Source organism: Pteropus alecto, unplaced genomic scaffold, assembly GCF_000325575.1.
Source record: "Pteropus alecto unplaced genomic scaffold, ASM32557v1 scaffold100, whole genome shotgun sequence".
Taxonomy (NCBI): Eukaryota; Metazoa; Chordata; class Mammalia; order Chiroptera; family Pteropodidae; genus Pteropus; species Pteropus alecto.
Window position 1 is genome coordinate 5389873 of NW_006430723.1, and position 21993 is coordinate 5411865.

The 21993-nt window shown below is 39.1% G+C and overlaps 1 protein-coding gene and 1 pseudogene across 6 annotated transcripts in view; one reads left to right on the forward strand and one right to left on the reverse strand.

The window, feature by feature from the left end:
* CTNNA2 (catenin alpha 2) overlaps positions 1-21993 on the forward strand; it is a 988991-nt gene that overhangs the window by 393030 nt on the left and 573968 nt on the right. The gene's annotated exons all lie outside the window — the stretch shown is intronic.
* LOC112483030 lies at positions 3376-3494 on the reverse strand (annotated as a pseudogene).

Below are 21993 nucleotides of genomic sequence, written 5' to 3' on the forward strand. Positions count from 1 at the left end.
CTGGGTGTTTATCTGAAGAAACCCAAAATACTACTTTGAAAGAGAGATGTAAATTCGTATGTTCATTGCAGCATTATTTACAATAACCAAGATATGGAGGCATCCTGGGTGTCCATCAGCGAATGAATGGATAAAGAAGAAGTGATACATATATACAATGGAATATTACTCAGCCATTAAAAAAAAAGGAAATCTTGCCTTCTGCAACAATCTGGATGGAGCTAGAGGATATTGTGCTGAGTGGAGTAAGTCAAGCAGAGAAAGACAAATGCCATATGATTTTACTTACATGTGGAATCTAAAGAACAAAACAAACAAAACAGGAACAAACTCATATATACAGAGAACATTTTGATGGTTGCCAGATAGGAAGAGGGTTGGGGGTGGTGAAAAAGAAGAAGAGATTAAGAAGTACAAATTGGTAGTTAGAAAATAGTTAATGGAGATGTAAAGTACAGCATAAGGAATATAGTCAATAATATTGCCATAACTCTGTATAGTATCAAATGGGTACTAGACTTATCGAGGCCATCACTTCGTAAGATATATAAATATCCGAATACCAGGTTGTACACCTGGTATTAAAAAATAAAAACTACGTATTTAAAAGAATAAATAAAGGGGTCAAAATAAATTATAGCTCTCTTTAAAAGAGACTTTTTCAAATCCTTATTACAGATGTAGAAATGCTTTTAAATAAGTCGAGAGACCATAAGTAAATTACCTGGAGATAGAAGTGTGAGGAGTCTACCGACAGACAGGTAAAGATGCTTTTGCTGATTCTCTAGCTTAGAGCCGCAGCACTGTGACTCAGCTCTCAGGAACCCACCTCTTCTGTGCTCTCTCACCCTCTCTTCCTTCCTTCGGTTGCTTTATTTTGACTTTTGGCCAGTGATTATTGAAAGTCCAATATTCATCTCTGTGTACAATCAACTAAAATGGAAAAACAGCTTTTCAAGTTTTAAAATTCAGTGCAAGATATTGTCTGGCATTGTGGTTTCTAAGATTATACACCATGCCAAAAATGTCTTTTGTTTTGTTTTGTTTTGTTTTTGATAAATAAGTGCATTTATCTGGCATGAGCAAGAATTAGCTTCAGAGTAGGTAGAAATAACTTACTCTATGGTATGATTTGAAAGAGACCACAGTGCAGTTCCACCACCTGATATTCTACTATTACTTCATTTGAGTTTGTGAAAGATTTGGGTTTCTATACCAAATAGGTACACATTCCTAGGAATAGCAAGGGTTTAGGCCCTCATGAACTAAGTCTTTTCTTGGAGCTTGGCAAATTAAGAGCCTCGGAGAAGAACAGCCTAGAGAAAGGGAATTTAGACTGGAGAGGAGGCTGCAAGAAACGAGAGGAGGGAAGGTAGTTAGAAAGACTCCCCAACAACTAACCAGCTTCACTGCTATGCCAGCGTCTTCTGGATCACGAGTGGAGCATTTGCACTCCACTGATATGAGGCTGCTTGAGACTTCTTTCTTTTCAAAAATGCCTTGGGGAAGAAATTCTATCTATGCTTATTGTGTTTAAGGACCTATATTTCTCCTGGAACATAATTCCAAATATTCTTGGTTTTCTGGGGTACTACTGTAAACTAGTCAATGAATGCTCAGCCTCTTAATCTCCTCTGCTATGCTGTGGATGGACCAGGATGCCTTTTGCTGCCCTCTGCTGGGCTGCATGTTTTGACCCCTGTGGAGAAAAGGAAAATTATTTCCAAGCTGATTTCTGGATCCACAGCTTCTCTGTTAAGTATATTCCGCCTTCCATTTGCACCTGGGAGGGTCTCCTAGGTATTCCATCCTGGCAGGTATTAGATACAATAAAAATAGGTGGCAGGCTGTACTGGAGGATTGAGGCTCCAGTAAATTACTGTGAGGAAAGCAATTTGACATCCTTTCATCCTTTGATGAAAGCTAAATACAAAATCTAGGTGTAAATATCTAAAAAAAATTGGAAGTCACAGGTGAGATGGGGGGACTTGGAAACATGACAGGAATCATGACTCAAAGAGGGGCAGGACTCAAGGTGCTGCTGCAACTTTATGACATTATTTCTTTCCAAGATTAATGCGTCTGTAGAACGTCTTGGCTTTACTCCTGGATCCCATCAGTTTAGCAAGGACACTCACACAAATGGCTTCCATGGTCTAACTGATTAGACTGGGGCTGGAAAGATGGGCCCAAGAAGCCCCTTTCTTCTGTTTGAAAATATGTGCAATGCTGTGGCATTCACTCAGTCTCACTGTGGACTCCTCTATTATCTGTTGGATGAAGTCTGACTCATAAGGATGACAGACATGACTTTTACTTCTCTATGCCTTTTATTTTTTCAGCATTTTTGTAAATTCAAAAGCAAACCCATGGGCATAGTCGGGTATCTCTTCCCCTAACTTTCCACTCAAAAGTATACTTTCGTGTAGCTTCATCTCTTCTTTCCTCAAGACACACACATAAAATGGTATAACATTAGTATCATCATATTTCCCTATGTTTTTAAAATTATTTTATATATAGATATCTTATTTCCTAGATTAAATGGCGTGTTTCTCAAGAGTTAATCTTTGTTATTTCCACAATGCCTAGAAAAACATTAATAATAGGTAGTATCTGTTGCGTGCTCATTCTGAGGTAGGTGCTGTTTTAAGTACTTTACGTGGATGACCTCATTTACTTTTTTCAACTCCCTATGAATTTAGTATTATTAGTTTCCCTCCTTTTCGGAAGTGGGAAATTGGGCTTTAGTATACTGTTCTGCATCATGGCAAAGGGAAGTCAGAGAGATTTGAACTCAGGCTTGTCTTCCTGAAGAGCTATACTGTACTTCTTCCTTAATTAATATGTGATACTTATGATCTTATAGTGCTATGGAACAAACTATCCCAAAACTGTGTGGCTTAAAACAACCACTGTTTTATTTCTTTACTCACAATTCTGTAGTTTGGACGGGACTTGGCAGGGACCACTCATCTGTATGTCAGCTGAGGTGACTCTACTGGGCTTGGAGGTCCCATCTGAGGTGGCCTCGCCTCCGTGGCTGACAAGTTGGTTGTGGCCGTTGGCTCAGTTCCCAGCTGGGGCGTTTGGTTGGGGGTCTCGGTGCTTCTCCACATCGCCTCTCTCCAGGGCTAGGTTATCCTTCTCTCAGTGTAAAGGCAGGAGATGCCAGGACATTTTAAAGTGTAGGCTCCGGTTTGGCACAGCATGACTTCCAAAGCATTATTTGGTAGAGCAAGACACAGGGTTGGCCAGATCCAACAGGGCAACGCACTAGGATATGAATACCAGCAGACCTTGTTCGCACAAAGAGAGTATCACACAAAGACAGCAAAACAGTCTTTTATTGTTTTTTGGTTTTTTTTTTTTTTACATCTACAGCACCTGGTCTTCCTAGGTGGTCTCCTATCCAAGTACTGACCAGGCCCCACCCTGCTTAGTTTCCGAGATCAGACAGGATCGGGCTTGTTTAGGGTGGCATGGCCATAGACCATGAAGTATAAGTTTTATTACCATTGATCCAACAGTCTGTTTAAAACAGAGAAGATACAGCTTCTGCTTTTGCTCTGTAGTAGTACCTGATATCCCAGAATTTCAAAATGAAACCCAAACAAAAACAAAGCCAGTGAAACTGACAAGCAAGAGCGATGAGGACAAACACAGCCCACCTTGGATGACTTGGAATGTTCGTTCTATGGGTATTTTTAAGAGCAGCGATGACCACAGTACACTCCATTCTAACTTCTGTGACATGTGCCCCTTTATTTTAAGCACTTTAACTTGTATGCTTTTCACAGTTGGGGAAACAGTACTCAGACACATATGCATCCTTACCTCTAGGTGCAAATAAGGGAGTAAAAACTGAATATGCTGGGGTTATGTTACACGTGGAGTAAGAGCTGGGGGTGTCTAGAAAGCATGGTGGTTCATTCCAAGAGCAATAAAGAGTCATGTAACTTTTATTACATGCAGGGCCTCTGTTCAAGGAAGTGGATGTTCAGGTTTCGTTTCCAAAATAGATCACATATTTTCAGTGCTCATTGAAAGAAACAAGGGAGAGTGGGTGAGATGGTGCTCTGGCAGCCCTTGTTATTTATAGTTGGTGACATTATTAGTGTTCACCCCACAGAGAACTGAATGGCATCTAAGCCCGAAATTTCCATATCTTTGGAAAGCTTTTAGCTTCTCACTGCCTGTTGGCATGGTAACATGACAAGAGTTATGATGTCAAAACCATATGAACTCATGACTGATCTAAAATTATTTGGGAAAGTTTCCCATTTCAAATTTCCATTGAGAGAAAGAAAGAGAGGCCACGTGGCGGCTTAATTCAAAAGAAAAAAAAAATCTATTTTTTTCCTATTGCCCTGAAATAAATTCTCAATTTTCCCTTCCATGTAACGCTAAAAAAGATTACTGTCCTTCTGATGTTTTTGGCATTTTCTTTCCAATTCAGATATTTTAATCTTCCTTTCTCTTTTAATTTTTTTTGTTATTGTTGTTGTTTTGTTTTCCTATTTTGGTCGTTGTGAGCAAACTCTGGGCTGCACAGGTTGAGCACGGAGGCCTTGCAGGCTGACGGATGTCCTCTGGAATTTGCAGATGTCTCCTGAAGCGAAAGTGGCCTTGAAGAAATGTCGAGAGTTGGCAGAGAGGCCAGGAGACATGAAGAGCTATCTTTTGGGTATTTGCTGGCTGTAAGTGTTATTATCACTTCCAGGAGGAGCAAACCAAAGGCTAACCCAGGTGAAATAAGTTGCACAAGTCCAGACAGAGAGAAAGTGGCAGAACAAACGTTTATTAGAAAAAAATATCTGAGCCTTTTAACAAAAGTAGTAGGATTTATTCAGGTGAAAATAAATGAAAAATGTAAAGCTGTATCACCTTGGACGTTTTATTTAACCTGCTTTATTTTATTCTCAGTTTGTCTGTAAAATGGGAAGAATAGAAAACTGCTATGAAGATAAAATATGAGAACTTGAGCTAGAGACAGAAGCTGATTCTTGCATGAAGACAAATAAATGCTGATTGCCTTGTAGAAACAAATAGGTAATGTGGAATTCTTAGAGATTTGTGGGAAGGATCAACACGTTCTTGTTTCAGGCACCACTTTTTTTGTGACTTAAGACAGAACTTGACCACAGTGTGGGACCTTGGCATAACTACTTCTGCTACCAAAATAATTGTCTCTAACCAAATCTCAAACTGACCACATTCAGATTAAATGAAATTCTTGATCTTCAGCCTTCAACATTTTTCCTCAGCAGAATTCATAGCCTAAGGAGGGTTCGAAGTTAGAGGAAGTTATGATTTTTTTTTTTCTGCTTAATGTTATTAGACTCATTCACATGTATTTTTGAGCAGATTTTCACTGCAAGTCGGCTATGTATTGGTCATTCTATTAGGCAAAAGCCGAACAAAATGGACAAAAAATCTGTTGTTAGGGAGCTTCTGTTTTAGTATAGGAAATAGATAAAAAAGATAAAGAAGTAAAACAATGTCAGATAGTAAAAATGCTAAGGAGAAGCTGAGCTAGGAAGAAGGCAAACTACGCATTTGAGATGTGAAATATTTAGGACTGAAGTTGATATTTTAAATCAAGTGGCTTCAAAGGCATCACTGGAATGACTTTTCATGCAAGTGTATGGAGAAAAGAGCATCAGGCTGAGGGAGTAGCAGGCACAAAGGCCCTGGGGCCCAGTGTGTTCAGGGAGAGCTTGGCGCAGAGTGAATGAGGAGGAAGACTGTAGCGGATGTCTTATTTTCTGTCCCTACAACACCCTTCATGAGGCAGTACACACATTAATCACCTGAAGTAAATAACTAAATGAGAAGTGGCTTGCCTAAGGTAACAAAATGAGTTTGAGTTAGACCCAGACTTGGGACTCTAGTCCTAATATCATTCCACTGGAGCCTGGTCTCCAGCTCTTCTTCATAATTGCAATCATCCTGAGTCACTATATCGTTGTTCATTCTTCAGATGTATGAGAGGAAACTTTGTAAGCCTTTCTCAACTGTGAGAATGTTTCTGTAGTAATTCCATATAACTATAGTTAATGCCTATCTCTGGTATAACCAGGATTTTTGCTTGCTGTGCCTCATTAAGCTATGAGGAGAAATTCAGGCCAGTAGAACAGGGGATGGATGGTGGCTGAACAAGAATTAAACTACAGACGTCTGTACCCTAGAAGTGCATCACAATCGAATGCACATAACTTGGTGCCAGCAGAGTTCCCTTTCCTTCGTGCTGAGATGTATCGATTGTGTCTCTCCACTCAAGAGGGTCTTCATTTTCTCTGGCAGGCAGCAGAAGGGGCTTCTTCAGGCCTTTTCATTGGTGCAAGTTCAAGCATTGCTTTGCCAGTGGACTAATGCTTTATTTATTATTTCGTTATTTGTGCCATGCATTTTAGATTTTATAAGCAGTTAGGAAGAGCTTTTGTATCAGCCACTGTTCCAACATTGTCATGTTTTAACATCACAATGACTCTGGGAGGTATATTATCTCCAGTTCATAGACAGTAAAGTTTTGAGAAGTTTAGTAAATTATTCCAAAAGGTAAAGCATAGTGCAGAAGAGCCAGCTATTCCCTTGCTGTGGAGACAGTGCTTACTTGTAGTGTGTTTGGCCAGTCCGTCTGCCCATGGGGATAGCAAAAGCAACACTGGGAAGAGCAGCCACCCCAGTCTCCACACCAAAGGAAAGAGCACAGAGCCTTGCAGTTCTGTGGCACATTAGGTATATCGTGGCTCCCTGCCTTGCACTGTGACCAAACTGTTTATCAATTTTGAGAGTTGTTCTCACAGTTTATTTGAATCTATAAGTGCATAAGTGACATGCATGTGTGTGTACACACACACACACACACACACTCCACTTCTTACTCTTCTTTGATATGAGTGATGGAATTGTCTTCTATACCTATGGGTGATTTTGTACCCTCAGGACATTTAGCAATGTCTGAGAGCATTTCTGGTTCTCAAAACTGCGGGGAGGGGTGCTACTGGCATCTAGTGGTTCGAGACTGAGGATGCCGTTAAGTGCCCTACAACGTGGAGAACGCCCGCCCCCGCCCCCCCGCCGCCTTGACAACAAGAATTGTTCAGCCCAAAATGTGATTGTACCCATCTAGACTTGTCTATTTTTGACATTACTGTATTTACTAGAAACTTTGACTTGGAATCATTCTAATTTTACAGAAAATATTTTTGTTCTGATGTCAAAAATGTTTTCTTCAAACTGTATGCAGTTACCACTAATGATAATACAAATGTACACCTATTAGGAAAAAAAGTGTGGATTTTTCTTTGTTGGAAATCTAAAATATAACCTTCTTTAAAAAAACCTTAAAATTCCTTGTTTTTTTTCCTAGATTATTTTTTTTTCTTTTTATTTTCTGCACTTTCCGACTAAGCTTTGCCAGTCTACAATATGAAAACTTTTTCCGTCAGAAGGAATAGTACCCTTCCAAGCCCTGATTTTATTCATCAACAAGGCTTTACTGGGTACCTGTTGTGTGCTCTGCCTTGGGTGAGTGCAGAGCGGTGAACGGGTTAATGCAGGATGTCCTCTGTTGAAATAATAGTGCGAGGAAGCAGTGATTCCGGCCGCAGACAAAAATTACATAGTCTCCTTGGATTCCTTATTTCATATGGACAGGTCTTCATTAAAGTTTGTGTAGGATACGATTTATACCATTGAGACTCATTTGTTTTTTTCCTTCTGGAAGAGAAGGCTATCTCTCGTTGCAGGGAATTTATTTGTATTCATTTCTTAATGATGATGCTAAGGTGGCCAGACCATACATGTTGGCCATATACTTGCGTAGATTTCCTGAGTTGCAGTTAGAGGGAAGCAGCCCTGCCACAATTGTCTGGATGTCCTTGACTTTTGGACATCTGTTAATCTTCCCATTTCCTCTGTTGGTGTTTCAGGCTCCATCAGCAATTTGAGCTTAGTTCATCTGTCATCTATGACAGTCAGAAGTTGGCATCCGACCTGTGTTAGAAAGGGCTGAATTGTTCTCTGGCAGTGGGTTCTATATAATGATGACTAGCATCAGGGGACACTACCTCCCTGCCCCCACCAATACTTCTGGATCTCAGGCCATCCAAAGCCTTAATAACTAGGTGCCTTTATTTTTTGGCTCAGTAGCAGCAGGCAATTTGATACCAGTCTGGTAAAGCTTAAGTGTGTTGTTAGGGAAGATAAGAGTCAGTTTCAAATCCAGCTTTTGCTTCCAGTCTTTCCTGCCCAGTTGATCACAAGTGCTGGAAGAGCTGACAGCTACCATTGAGCAGCTGGAGAAATGCCTCTAGGAAACATGCTATTAATTTTGATGTCACTCATGCTTCATCTTTTCATGGCGCCCCATAATCGTCTGCTAACCAAAAAAAAGCTAATATTTATTGAGCAGTGCCAGGCACCATTCTAAATAGTTTGTCTACTATCTCATTTAATACTTCTCAAATAGGAATACTCTATTTATCATTATGGTCATTTGAGACATGAAGAAACTGAGCCTCAAAATTTTAAGTAATTTGCTCAAGGTCAAGGATTTTGTAAATAGCAGAGCTAATCAGTTTGAACCCAGGGAGTCTGTCTCTAGAATCTTCCCTCTTATTCATTATGGATTGTGTTTTGATATATCCCTAAAAGATGTACCTTAGGTGAAAGCAGTGCCTCTACAAAAACTGATACAGTGGATATGTGCAGTATGGAATGTTAGACTACCGTCATGGTATCCTAATACAGGGCTGAACACTTTCTGATCGATTGCTTGCTTTGCATCAACTCATATATTTGAGCAAATAAATTATAGTTAAACTTAATACCTATTTAGGTCCCTTATTTCCTAGAAAACCAGAATGTCAGAATTGAAAGGGGCCTCTGAAATTATTTAATTTTATTTGTTGATTTATTTACAACTACCTCAAATACAGGAAGCATTTGAAGTGGTTTAATAATGAAACTAAAGTATGACAAGATGAAAAGGAAGTAACAAAATCCAGAAAAGGGAAAATAAGTGTAAGTATTGGAAAAAATTAAGATAAAGCCAGAGATAGCATGCTTTAAAGGCCCTGCACACTTACAAGTTCCAGACCACATATATAGATATCAATTATTAGTGACTGTTGAAAAGAAACAAGGTTGGCCAGATATACATCTCAAATAGACAAATAGTTCCTTTCCTCAACAGAAACTTAACTAGAAACTGAAAAAGTCATGTAACTGAACTTGAGCCTTCCTGTCCTAACCTGCTGCTTGAGAGGTTACATTTAATAACCTCTGTGTTTTCCATCTCTTAGTGTCCAGGGCTTCAAACTTAATGCACACCTTCCAATTTTTAAGGTAGAAGTTACCTGTGTTTTCTTAGATTTGTATTTCTTTTTTTTTCTTCCCTAATTTTATAACCTTTTAGTCCCAATAAGTCTTGTTGTTCTATGCTTGAGAAAATTACAAACTATCTATTTATTGTCATTTGGCCCAATAAAGAATTCATATTCTAAAAAAAAAAACAGTGAAATGTCTTCCATGGAGTAAGGTAAACTCCTAGGATTCATTTGTTATTACAAGTTGAAGATCTATCAAAAATCAGGGCATCTCAAATACGACAGAGTAATAAATAGGACATTTTTATTCAATTTACTCAAACTTAATTTACCTGCAACATTTAGAAGTCTAGAATCTCACAAAGATGGGTCCCCATGTCTGAAAATAAATTGATGACAAAGCTGTAAATGTGTGATAACAGAAAGGGGAGGATGAGAGGTTGTGCTGTAATAATAACCAAAATCTTAAAGGGTTAATAATAGAAGTTTATTTCTCCCTTAAAAAAAAAAAAATCTGCAGATCCCAGAGTCTCTCTAGGTAGCTAGCTATTTATCAGGCTGATTCAATATGGTGACTTCATGATCTCAAAACCAGGTTTTCACATTGCCCCAAGCAGAAAAAGAGGGCCCAGAGAATCCCATAGAGGCTTTACATAGCCTTGGTCCTGAAATGGCATCATTATTTTTACTCATATTTCATAGACTAGAATTGGTCAATATCCTCGTCTATGTTTTTGAATGCCCAGAAAAGAAAGGAAAATGTAATACTGATTAGAACTGTCGATTCCTACCTTATTCATATAAGTGTTTTGGCTCCAAGCCCTGTAATAGCACAAATTAGGCTTCTAGTGACTTATTCTTTCTAAAATTATAGTAGTTATTACTGAGATTTTTGATTATTTTTACCAATTTTATAATTAAACTTTAAAAACTCATTTGTACTATCCTATTTACATTTATATTTTTAAAACCTCATATAATTATGTAAAAATCATTACAAGTTGTTTTAAAGATTTTTTTAGATAAAATAAAATATTAAAAGTAAAGAAGGGTAGTCTGAATTTGTTTTATGTGTGCTATATGTATGCTTTGTTAAATTCTATAGATTTAAGTTTTTCACATGGACTGTTTTAGAAAAAAAGCAATTATAAATTAATTTAGAAACAAAGGCTTCATAATCATTGTTTTATAATGGTGCTTTGGCAAATAAGTAATTAACTGAGAGCTTTAAACTGCAATATAACTTATTTTCCATTTTACTCATTTTTTACAAATCAGGGAATCTTTTTTCTTACCTAACCAGTCCAACACTTGGTGCTGTTTTCCTCACTGTATTCTGAATGGGCTCACTTATTTTCACTAGTCTTTGCTCGGTATTAGAATTTGTAGTTGATGTGGCTCATTTATCAGCCAAGTATGGAGAGATACTGAAAGATGTTTTGTCATTTTCCACTGTCAAAATGATACATTTGCTTACGTCCTAATTTCTTTGAAAGAGCTTGAGTTGCACTTATTTTGTAGGGTAAAGCATGAGAATAAATGATACACGACTAAGTAAACATAGAGAAAAAACAGAGCTCAGAAAACCAAAATCCAGGGAGCTTCATTACCAAGCGCACGTTTTAGAGTTAGAGGAGATCACATAAAGTATTCGTAGCTACTTTTTTTAGGTTTGATCTATCACCTGCTTGCATTCTGACTGTTAGACTGGATACTGCAGTTCTTGTGGGCAGAGAGATGGAAAGAGAAGTCACTTCCTTTCTTCTTCATTGACCGATTTAGACTCCATCTATAAGAGGGTGGCATGCCAACCATTGGCTAGGACACATGGCATGCAAATTCAGGCAGAGCTTCAATTCTAGAAGCAGTAAGTTAATATAGGAAGATTGTCTGTTTGCTCTTTTCTTTTTCTTGCTTTGGGTCCTGTAGATGCAATTTAATAGTTGTTTTATTTGTTCACTTGTCATGAAAATAGGAAGGGACAGGGATGTGGTACCTGTAACTCACTAACGGAATCTGCTCATTTCAAAATGTCTAACTCTGACAATTATTACGGGAGACAATTGGAGAGCACAACCACAATAAATTTTGTTTTGTTTTTGTTTTTTGTTTTTGTAATTAAAACAATTCTCACAGACCCTAGAATAACTAGCTGTTATTATAATTTAAAGCAATTTTATCGAGTAAAAGTTTTATTTTTTAGCAGTATCCACTCAAACTTGATCATTTTTGTTTTGTAAATTTTGATGTTCATGTTTATGAGTATAAACATCTAGGTAACATACATCCTTTCTGAAGAAATGTCATAGGGAAAAAAAAATAAATCCTAGACAGACTGATTTAAATCTGGAGCCATAACATAAAATAGTTTTCTGGTTTAAATTATTTAACTGAGTTTTAGTTTCCTCAGTTGGAAAAATGAGGATAACATAATATGAACTGCAAAAGATTGTTGTAAGCATTAAGTATAAAAACACTTAGCGAAGTTCCTAGCTCATGGTAGGTTTTCAGTAAATGTTATTCTCATCGCTATTTGCTTCCAGTTGCATGGTTTTCCCTACTCAATGTAAAATGTTTTGAGTCACAGCTCTGCACTTTGCCAGTGGTGCTCCCTGGAGGTGTATGACCGTGTTTTGGTCTGGCATTTGCAGAGCCTCCCTTTGACTTGTGGGAGATTTTGCTTCCACTCATTGATCTCCCCCATTTTTATGCTTTATACAGACAAGCCTTTAGTGGGGACAACATTAAACTCTTTTTTGTTGATACATGTATGAGTGTTTTTTAACCTACTTTCCACTACCTCTCTCTTTCCATTCTGTACCACAGCTGTTCCATTTATGAAGAACCAAGTTATTTTAGCATTGATCAATAAATAAATGTTATGAGAATGGTTCTCAGCCATCTGGATCTCTTTTATCAAGTGGATGGCCATTGGTTTGGAATTAAAGAATTAAAGAACATTAGAAATTATATTAGAGTAAATAAAATTATAAAAATTATAAAGTAGAGAATCTTTGGAAAGCATCTATATAACAATCCCTTTGGGTTCTTTTCAACGGTAAAAAATATATATATACTGCATACTCACTGGGATAAAGAAGACAAAGTTCCTGCTTGCACGCAATTTATGTATGAAAGGAGGAGACAGACAGTAAATAAGTCAAGATGAAAAGTAAATAGTATAATTATTTGCACAAACTGTGAAGGCATTGATACAGGGTGACAGCACAGACTGGAGTTGGGAGGGTCCCTCAGACATTCATAGGGGAAGCCTAAGAGGCCTTGAAAATCAGAAAGATTTCGACATTCAGAAATCTCTTGGAAATGAGTTCCTGCCTGATGGAGCAGCAATTATTAAGACCCAGTGTCAAGACCAAGCTTGGAGTCTTTAAAGACCAGCCAGAGAGCTAGTGAGTCTGGGATCTAATGAATGAATGTGAGAGGCTGGTCTCAAAATGAATCCTTTATCTCTCTTTTATTTCCTTAAAATCCTTATTTTTAAGAGAAATTTAAAAAATGATTTCCTATTCTTTATTGCTTGTGGTTTGCTTTAATTAATAGTACTGTAAAACTATTGCTTCCTACTCTTTCATTTCTTTATTCTTTTGGCTTAAATAAGCTTTCGAAGGGCTAGCCTGGGAACTAATTCACCTTTATATCATATTTCTGAGAGGAAATAATATTCGAATGTCACAGACATTTTTGGAAAATAGTGTTTTTTAAAACGGGGACAAACCTGCATTGGGATCTCTTAAAGCAGGTTCTCATTTTATCAAAAAATCTCATTATTCCAAAATCTTGCTTTCTACTGAGGCAGTACTAAAGCTTAGATTCTTCCTATTATGAACGCTTGCTAAAGAATGGATTCTCCATAATAATAGATTTAGAGTTGGCACATTTAGTTTAATTCTGGTTTGTAAAAGCTTCAACACAATGCAGGTGGATTTTGTTAATTACCACATAATTTTTATGTGTTCATAAAAGTAGGACTGGCAGGGCTTCTGTCTGGAAACTCACTTCAGAAAGATGCCCAAGGAAGGTTGGGATTTTTGTTGTTGTTTTTTCTGTCTCCTCATTTAGCAAATTAGCTTTGTTTTCTTTGTTTTGAGGGGGCAGACAAGGGTATTCACTGATGGGGGCATTGATCCAAGTCTTTTTTACTCACTTCAATATTGAAAGAAAAAATTCCGATGGCGTTGGTTTATCATGCTTGTCCCTGTTTTACCGTAATCTACTCTGATTTTCCATATTTTCCTTTGCAAACTATCCTTTCCATCTCCTACACCTTGTCAAATTTACAAGTTACTTTTTCACTGATTTATACTTAATTTAGGTGACATCTCTGCTGATGTGTACTTTAGGAAGTGCATCTGGGTTGAGAATGACACCTTGGTTTATAGAACTTGAGAATGGACTGTGGCTACGAATCAGTGCCCTGAGAAGAGAGGGTCACTGTTCAGAGGTTGTGTACCAGAATTAGACTCAGAAATGCAAAGGCCTGTTGTCATTTCCTGACCAGTCCCTCTGTCTCCCATCTCCTTTCCCTCCAGTATATCCTCTGACCAGTGCCATTATGACCTAAGTAATAGAGTCACTGTGTCAGGTCATAATCCCCTTGCTTTAAAATCTTAACAGGGTTTCATATTTCAAAAAAAAATAGCAGACTGCAGCCACAGGCCAATTTCATGTCTGTTTTTGGCAATAAAGTTTTATTGAAAGACAATGTCCATTCATTTATATATTATCTATGGCTCTACCAGGGCAGAATTGAACAGTTGCAGCAGAGAATGTCTAGCTGAAATTTACTACCTAGCTTTGTACAAAAACTTTTTGCCTACCGCTAGCCTGCATGATTAAGTTCAAACCCCAAGCACAACACTTCCCAAGCTGCCTTCAGCTTGTCTTGCAGGCTTGTCTGTAGCCAGTGACTCCAATGTACCCTTACTCTGAGCCACAATGGATAACTCAGCGTTCCCACAGCATGCTGCACCTCTTCATTCACTGTTTAGAATTCTTTCAACTGTACCCACTTTCATCTGTGTACCCTGCCTCTACAGTCTGAATGGAAGCCTCCTGTACACATTCCCCAGAATCCAGCTCAGATCTAAGTACACAATAGATGCTGTTTAATTGATGCTGTTTAATTAATGAAGTAAGTGTTTAATTGATAGTAAAGAAGCAAAGTGGCCATCTTGCATATAAGATGAACAAAAGACATGTGGGGTAAATCAAGTGCTGTTGTATTGTTGCATTAATCAGCGTATTAACGTTGCTCATTAAGCAAGCTAATCGACTGTATATGTTAACTCAATGGAGATAGACAATACCAGAAACAGAAGCAGCAAGCAGCAGGCTCAGCAGCAGGGAATTCTGAGCATGGCCTTGCCTGTCCTCGAGTCTACCAACAGCCAGCATCCAACCTCCTAGGCATCTCCTAGAAGACCTGGAACCAGGCAAGTGGGAACGACTGCCAGGTTTTACACCAGGATGGGTGCAAACAGATGCCTGAGTTTCAGGTATCCATCAAAAAGAATTGTCTGGCTATATTTTCTCTTATGGATTACTTTCTCTTACTTTAGTAGAAGGTAAGAGCAGACACGCTTTCTGATTGTGCCTGCCCCCATTGTCCAACCTCTGTCGTAGCAGATGTCTGTGGAAATACATGGGATGGATTGGTCTTCTTTGAAGGGCACATTTTGGCACACATTGTGCCAAATCCTTTTGCCAAAATATTAACATCTAATTTTAATTTGCCATGGGATGTGTTGGCAAAAATTGTCAAAAACCCCTTAAATTTTCAACAAATAACAATGCCAGCTCAAACGCTATTGCTGCTAAGATGCCCTCAGTGAATTCATAGTTGAAAGGTAGAAATAATGCCTGGGCTTCTTCCTCTGAGAAAAGAGGTGCCCTAATGGCTGCCGACCATCCCCATGGCCTAGAGGATTTTCCTCTCCACTTTATAACCACCACTGGCTTCCCACCTCTGCTACCAGCCCTTGACTCCCTCACCTGTCTGCGGTACCCTGTGTGGCATATGGAGTGCTTTTACTTTGGTCCTCTGCAGAGTTGGAGGTGGGGCTGCTGACAGCCTCTTATTGAATTGAATTTCCAAGGTTGTCAGGGGCTTGTTAAAGAATCCACTCCATAGCATTATATGTGGAATATCCTTCCATGTATCCTTCCATCCCTCTGCCTTTTTATGTGCCCCCAGACATTGCTTCTATGGGCAGTCACATGCAGGTGGGTTTGGGATGGGGGAGCTAGCTACTCCTTTACATTTTTAAACCCATTGCTGTCATCTCCCATCCACCCAGGCCTGATGACGTTTCTTCTCACCAACAAAATGCACTCTACTGTTCCATTTACCTCTCCCCACTGCCATTTTTGGGAAAGGCTGAGAGGGGAAGAAGAAGGTGGAGCATAATTGAAGGAAGAGGAAGTTAGATGGAAGAGAAGAGGTGGGGGTCTCAGCATTCCATCTCTGTATGAAAGCGGGGAAGTAACCCGAGCTGCTCCTGAGAGAAGCTACCTCCGATGCCACTGTCCACATGCTCTCTCTAAGGATTTACTTAATCTAGAACATAGCAGATAATCTGGTCTGCCCTGGGTTCACAGGAATGAGTGCACATAAAATAAAAACACAAGATTGGATCTTGCTGCCTTGAGGTGGAAGGTGTTGAGGGTGGGAGCAGCCCTGTGGGTGCTTTCCCTGACTGTCCGCCCCAGGCCCAAGGTGTTATGTGGGGTTTCGTGTCTCACAGAACCCACATCTTTCTCCACTGTAAGTTGTCTTACTTCCGAAACTAAAGACCAGTGTTCCCCAGGAAAATGAAGCCCAGCACTGGCCCCTGCTTCTAGTCAGGGCTTGAGCCTCTCTGTGTCCTCTGTGTCCCCCGACCTAGTCCTCAATGAAAGCAATATGTCATGGAGTAAAGTGCTCTGAAACCTGCAGGGTCCATGCATGAGAGTCATACTTTTTGGTTTTAGTCAAATCCCCATTTGTCTCAAGTTTGCCTGCTGTCTTATTTCCTAGCATCCCACTGAAGCAGCTTGATATGTTCGAAGGACAGTATGAGGGCCTTGATTTCAGACAGAACTGACTTCAAGTACCACCTCTGCTTCTTAACAAACTGCATCAACTTGGGCAAGTTGCTTAGTCTTCTGGAGCCTCAGTTTTCTTCGTCTGTAAAAAGGAAGGTAATAATAGTTAACTCATAAAATGGCTGTGAGGAAAATAACTTTGCCCAGAGGATGAAAAATAACAGACACGTAGTAGGACCTCGATAAATGGAGGCTACAGATTGCATTTATGTTGTCTCACTACTTTGCTTGATTTAAGGCCATTAATAATACAAATAAACAAGTAAACCTTTTTATGTCCTTCTCCCTGCCTCCCTGCCTGTGATAGTAGGGATGTTTAAGGTACTTGTTTCAATAGTCATTCCTTTAAAAATGTTTGAAAATAGTACTTCTACCACAACCATGTCAAAAGGTAGAAAGCAAAGGGTAACCTCTTGAAAGCACTTTGAGATTAATGGTGGTAACTAGAAAATGCAGAGCGTACAGCGATGCCAGTCATTCCTGAGTTGTGTTTAAAGTGGGTTCAGATTCAAATTCAACTTCCTAAAGCACATCATGTTCTGTTACATGGAGCACATAGTTAACCTTGTCATTTCTCAAAACAACCCTGTCAGACTTATGGAGTGGAACTCGTCACTGCATCAGTCCTGGGAGTTGACAAAGGGCAGACTTTCTTACTTTTCATTTCAGTCAACTTGTGCCTGTATTGCTCAGTCCCAGAGAACTAGACTATGGGCAGGTGGGAAGGAATATGGTTTTGTGAAAGTTAAGAGCATGAACTGTGGAATCTGATTCCCCTGATTCCAATCCCGGCTTCCATAACCACCTGTATGGCTATGGCAAGCCCTTTGAACAGTTATGTCTCTGTTTCCTCATTTGTAAAATAGGGTAAATTTCAGTACTTCCATCGTAGGGTACAGATAATAGCTTAGAATAGTGCTAGCATCATCACCATCATATCACGAGAGCCCAGAAGCCTCCGTGGTGTGTCTATTTGAGTGTATAGCAGTTGTCTTTTAAGCTTGACATACCTGCTTACAGGCAGATTCTTAAGTGTCCACATAGGAGAAAAACTAGTAGATTTAGTTTTCTTTGTTATTATTTTATATAAATTATATACACGTGTGTGTATTAGCTCTCCATTTGGAGAGCCATAATATGTGCTAGACACTGTGCTAAAAACTCTGTATATTTTATTTAACTCGAAGTAATTCTATGAGAATTTTGAGCACTTTTAATTAATAGCTCATTTTACAAACGAGGACACTAAAGCTTATTGAGGAAAGTAGCTTTCCCACTGTTGCCAGAGTTAGGATTCTAAGGTTCAGGTATTTAGTGATTTTTAAAAATGATATAAGTAATTGGTCTGCTTATCTCTGTGACCCTAAGGGATGAAAAATCAGTTAATTAGCCTAGACCTAGGATAAAGTGATATGTTCAAGAACGTTTCTTTGTATAAAATGTTGCATATTTGAGGCTCGTGACTCAGGATGAGATAATAAAACCCTAGAAAAATGTGTTGTATGGTATGTTAAAGTTCCTTTAATTGTATAACTTTTGCTAAGGATTTAGTTACAGGAATACTTTTTCCTGTAACTGTAGGTCAGTGTTGGGCTAATGTCTAATGGATTGACATTTTCCCGCCACATGCTGGATAAAGGTAATACTTCAAGAATAGCATTGTTATTTTGAGCCAGAGAAGACAGAATGCTAGGAGTGATTGTGATTCCTATAAATCAAAGTATGTACCGATGGTGAAATATCCCTCAAAGAAACCCTTGAAAAGTAAGAATTTTGTAGTTCAAATACATTTTTAAAATATGTCTCAAAGGAAACAATAATGTTGGGTCTATTTCTGATACGTATTTCTAGTCTATTAGCCAACTGTTGGCTTTGAGGTGGAAGTGTGGTCTCTCTTCCATGGAAAACACTTCAGAATTAGAGTGCTAAGGACTGAGATGTGCCTGCATATGAGAGTCTTCAAGTGATTAACCCCTCCGGGCCTGGTTTCCTCCTTATATATTTCTTTGTTCCTCTCAGTTTTCTGTGGAAGTTGGAGTCAATTCAGAGTTCTGTGTTGGACTCCAAGGGTGTCCAGGAGATATGTCAGTGACAGCACAGCATCATCTCAGATCCCTTGGTAATTCCAAAGCTAAATAAATTAGATGGCTGCAGAGACCTATTGGCCTTTGACGAAATGTTAATGAGGGTAAGGGAAATTTCAAGTTTTGTCTTCCGATTCTACCCCCATCATCTGACACAGATTTGAACTTGAGTAGTAAATTCAGCATACCCCAGGGAACAGTGACTTTGGAGTATTTCCTCAAGGCGGGCCTGAGGCAGCCTCCCAGAATGTCTTGTGTTTATAAAGTTCGGGAGAATATGATGATTTCTGTTTGCGAGTAGTCGGAAAGTGATGAAATGTCCTGGAGAGCCTCCCCAGGTACCCTGCAGCTCCGCCAAGACAAGGAAAAATACAGTAAACACAGATGTTAGAGAAGTTGTACTGATACATACATGGTGACTAAGAAAACAGATTTTGAAGCTAGATTATTCGCACTCAAAATCCCCACTCTTCCACTTAATAGCCACATGACACTGGGCAAATTAATCTCTCTGTGCCTCAGTTTCCTCCCTTATAAAATGTAGATAATAATAATAAAGTGTTAAGAATGCAACCTGGCACAGAAAAGAGTTTTACAAGTATTTGCTATTGTTGTTACTACTGAATTTTATAAAAGGTAAGAAAAGTACATTTTTCATGCATCTGAACTTGGGGACAGGAGACTAGTACCCTGCAAACTTGAAAGAAATAACTTGTAGTAAATGGAATTTCAGTATTCTGCTGAATTCCAGTAGATACCTTTCCTCTTTTCTCATGAGCCTTTCTTCATTTATTGATTCAAGTACTTCTGACACAAAGACAATTCTCATGACCATGGCGAGTGGCTCAATTTTTCTAGGTCTCAGTTCCTTCTTCTGTGAAATGAACAAAATAGCAAACCCAGAGGATCGTTGTGAGTGCTAAACAAATGAATCCATGAAAGATATATGTGGCAGTAAACATTGTGCTTAGCCTGGAATCAACATTTTATAAACCATACATGTGTTTCCATTATAACTGCATATGATCATCTTAATTCCTATTCTACCATTAAAAGGCAACAATAATAGGAAGACTAAATCTAGAATAGAGAGAGATGCTTTAAACATCCATGGATCAGGGAAATGGCTCCGACAGCCGCCATACTTATTCATTAGCTCTGGATCCAACATGGCTCCAGCCTCCATTGAGTTTGAAAGTCGACTGCCTGTGACAATGTCAGTGTTGAGATGATTTGAGGAGTACTGCTCTTGTTGATCAGGACTGTAGATTTGTTGGCAAATTAAATCCAGCCAAAGCCCCAGGTATGTTCTTAGCCAGATCTGATTTATTTAGACATTTTGCTTTAAAACGAATGCCAGGGTAAATTTTGTTTTGTTTCTTTTGCTCCATAAATTCCTTAAAAATCCAATCTCTATGTCAGTGACAAGTATTGATATACTTTGTCATACAAGAAATATCTTCATCTTCTAGAACTAAAATTTAAGTGATTTTCAGCAGACTTTCCTAAGATAATAATGTAATTTATCTTTCAGAGAATATTAAAGGCAAATCTTGAATATGAGGGCAAAAGCTCATTTATGCCTCAAAATAGAGGAAGGATAATTTAGAAAGAAGGGCATTTATATTCATTCGAATTTAACAACATGGAATGACAAAGTTCATATTCGTGATTATTTCTACCCAAGATTTCCATTGACAATAAGAATAATTATATTTTCTGCTTTGACATACTTAATGTTGCATATGGTGAAATGGAGGCAGTAAAACTTGATGACAACAAAATGTGTGAGGAAAAAGGTACTGTGATTAATTCAGTTTTCTGGTTGTTGTGTTTAAGTAAATGCTGCTTTTACAATTGTAGGGACAAAAATCTCTCTAAAATGCCTGACTAACTTTCTGTCTTAGTCTGATAAGGTCTGCCAGGATCATCATTTGAGTATAAAACAGAGGTCAAAACTGGGCTAATGGAAATTCCCAGCTGGTTTGAATTCTTAAAAAAAGCCCTTTGGATTTGGATCTGTTCAACGGGGAAAGTGGGGCCAGAACCGAACACTATCTCTTGGCCCTTCCCTTCCTGATGGTGGAGCATCAGAGTGTCCTGGCCAAATTGAGAAATTGCCAGATTTCATATTCATTACTTCTCCTCTTCGGTCCCTCTTTCTGGGTTCTTTGCTTCTCCCCTCTTCTCTTGAACAGATACCCAAGCCTTTCTAGCAGTTTATTTGAGGATAAGAGAAGGAAAATGTATGAAACTCATGTATAATATAGTAGAGTGGTTACTCACCTTCTAGCTTCTACTTGTCCAACCTTAGACCCACAGAAGTTTGTTCATTTCATCTAAGATACATGGTCTTGAATTAATCCTCTGTCCACAAGAATCATCCCTTAGCATCATGGTTAAATTGTCCTGGATCCTGCCCTGGAACTCCAGCGATTTTCCAAAGATTGGAGCTGGCACTGAAATCACGTTGCTGCCAGTCGGCCTGTTTTCTCCCCTCTAATCCTTCACTGTTCCTTGTGATCCCACATGGGCTGCAAGGTGAGCCTCGGCTCCTGGCACATCTTTGGTCTTTGCTTAGTCCGTTACCAAGAACTGAAACCTGCCCTGGAGTTTTCAATTTGCTGCCCTCAGGCATCTGCAGATCCCATCAAAGATGCAGTATACAGTTGCATGAAGACGTGGAATAGTAACAAAGGTAGTGAATGATTAAGTGACAAAATGACAAATGCATCAGCAAATCGGAGTGGGAAGGTGGTACCATTGGCTGGGGTGAAGGACTTAAGCAGGAGTCCACAATTGGGAAGAGTGTGTAAAGAGGGGAGAGAGAGGAGAAGAGCATTTGAGTTTTGGGGGACAGACTGAGCAGAGAAAGTCTGAGAACAGAAATGCTCAGGAGTTTGGGAAACTGAGGGGCATGTTTAGAGTAAAAAGACGAACTTTGGTATGATGTCTCTGCCACTCACCAAGCTCCTACAGGATGAAGGACTAAATAAGCCAGAGGAGAGAGTTTATCATGGTTTAGAAAAATCTAGTGTCCTCCTTGAGGTCAGAAATCTATCCTGGGAACATTCAGAAAGTGGCCTTGGTACTGAACATGGTAAAATAGAGTGTGACTATATTCCACTATAACTTTCTGGGTTTATTAGCTGGACTTTGTCATTCCTTTCCTCTTGTTACCCCAGCTCATAGATAGTTGTGCACACACTGTCACCTTCAGAGAATGACTTTCTGAGAATGACTTTGAGGTGACCACACACTGCCTTGGACATGTGGATTTCTCACATGAACAGTCACTGGATGCCCAACATGGTGGTGAGTTTGTTGAAGGCAGGCTCTGTTATGCTTCTTTCGTCCATAGAAAGAGATTTGCTACGGCCATGTCACCCTGAACAAGCCCGATCCTGTCTGATCTTGGAAGCTAAGCAGGGTCGGGCCTGGTTAGTACTTGGATGGGAGACCACCTAGGC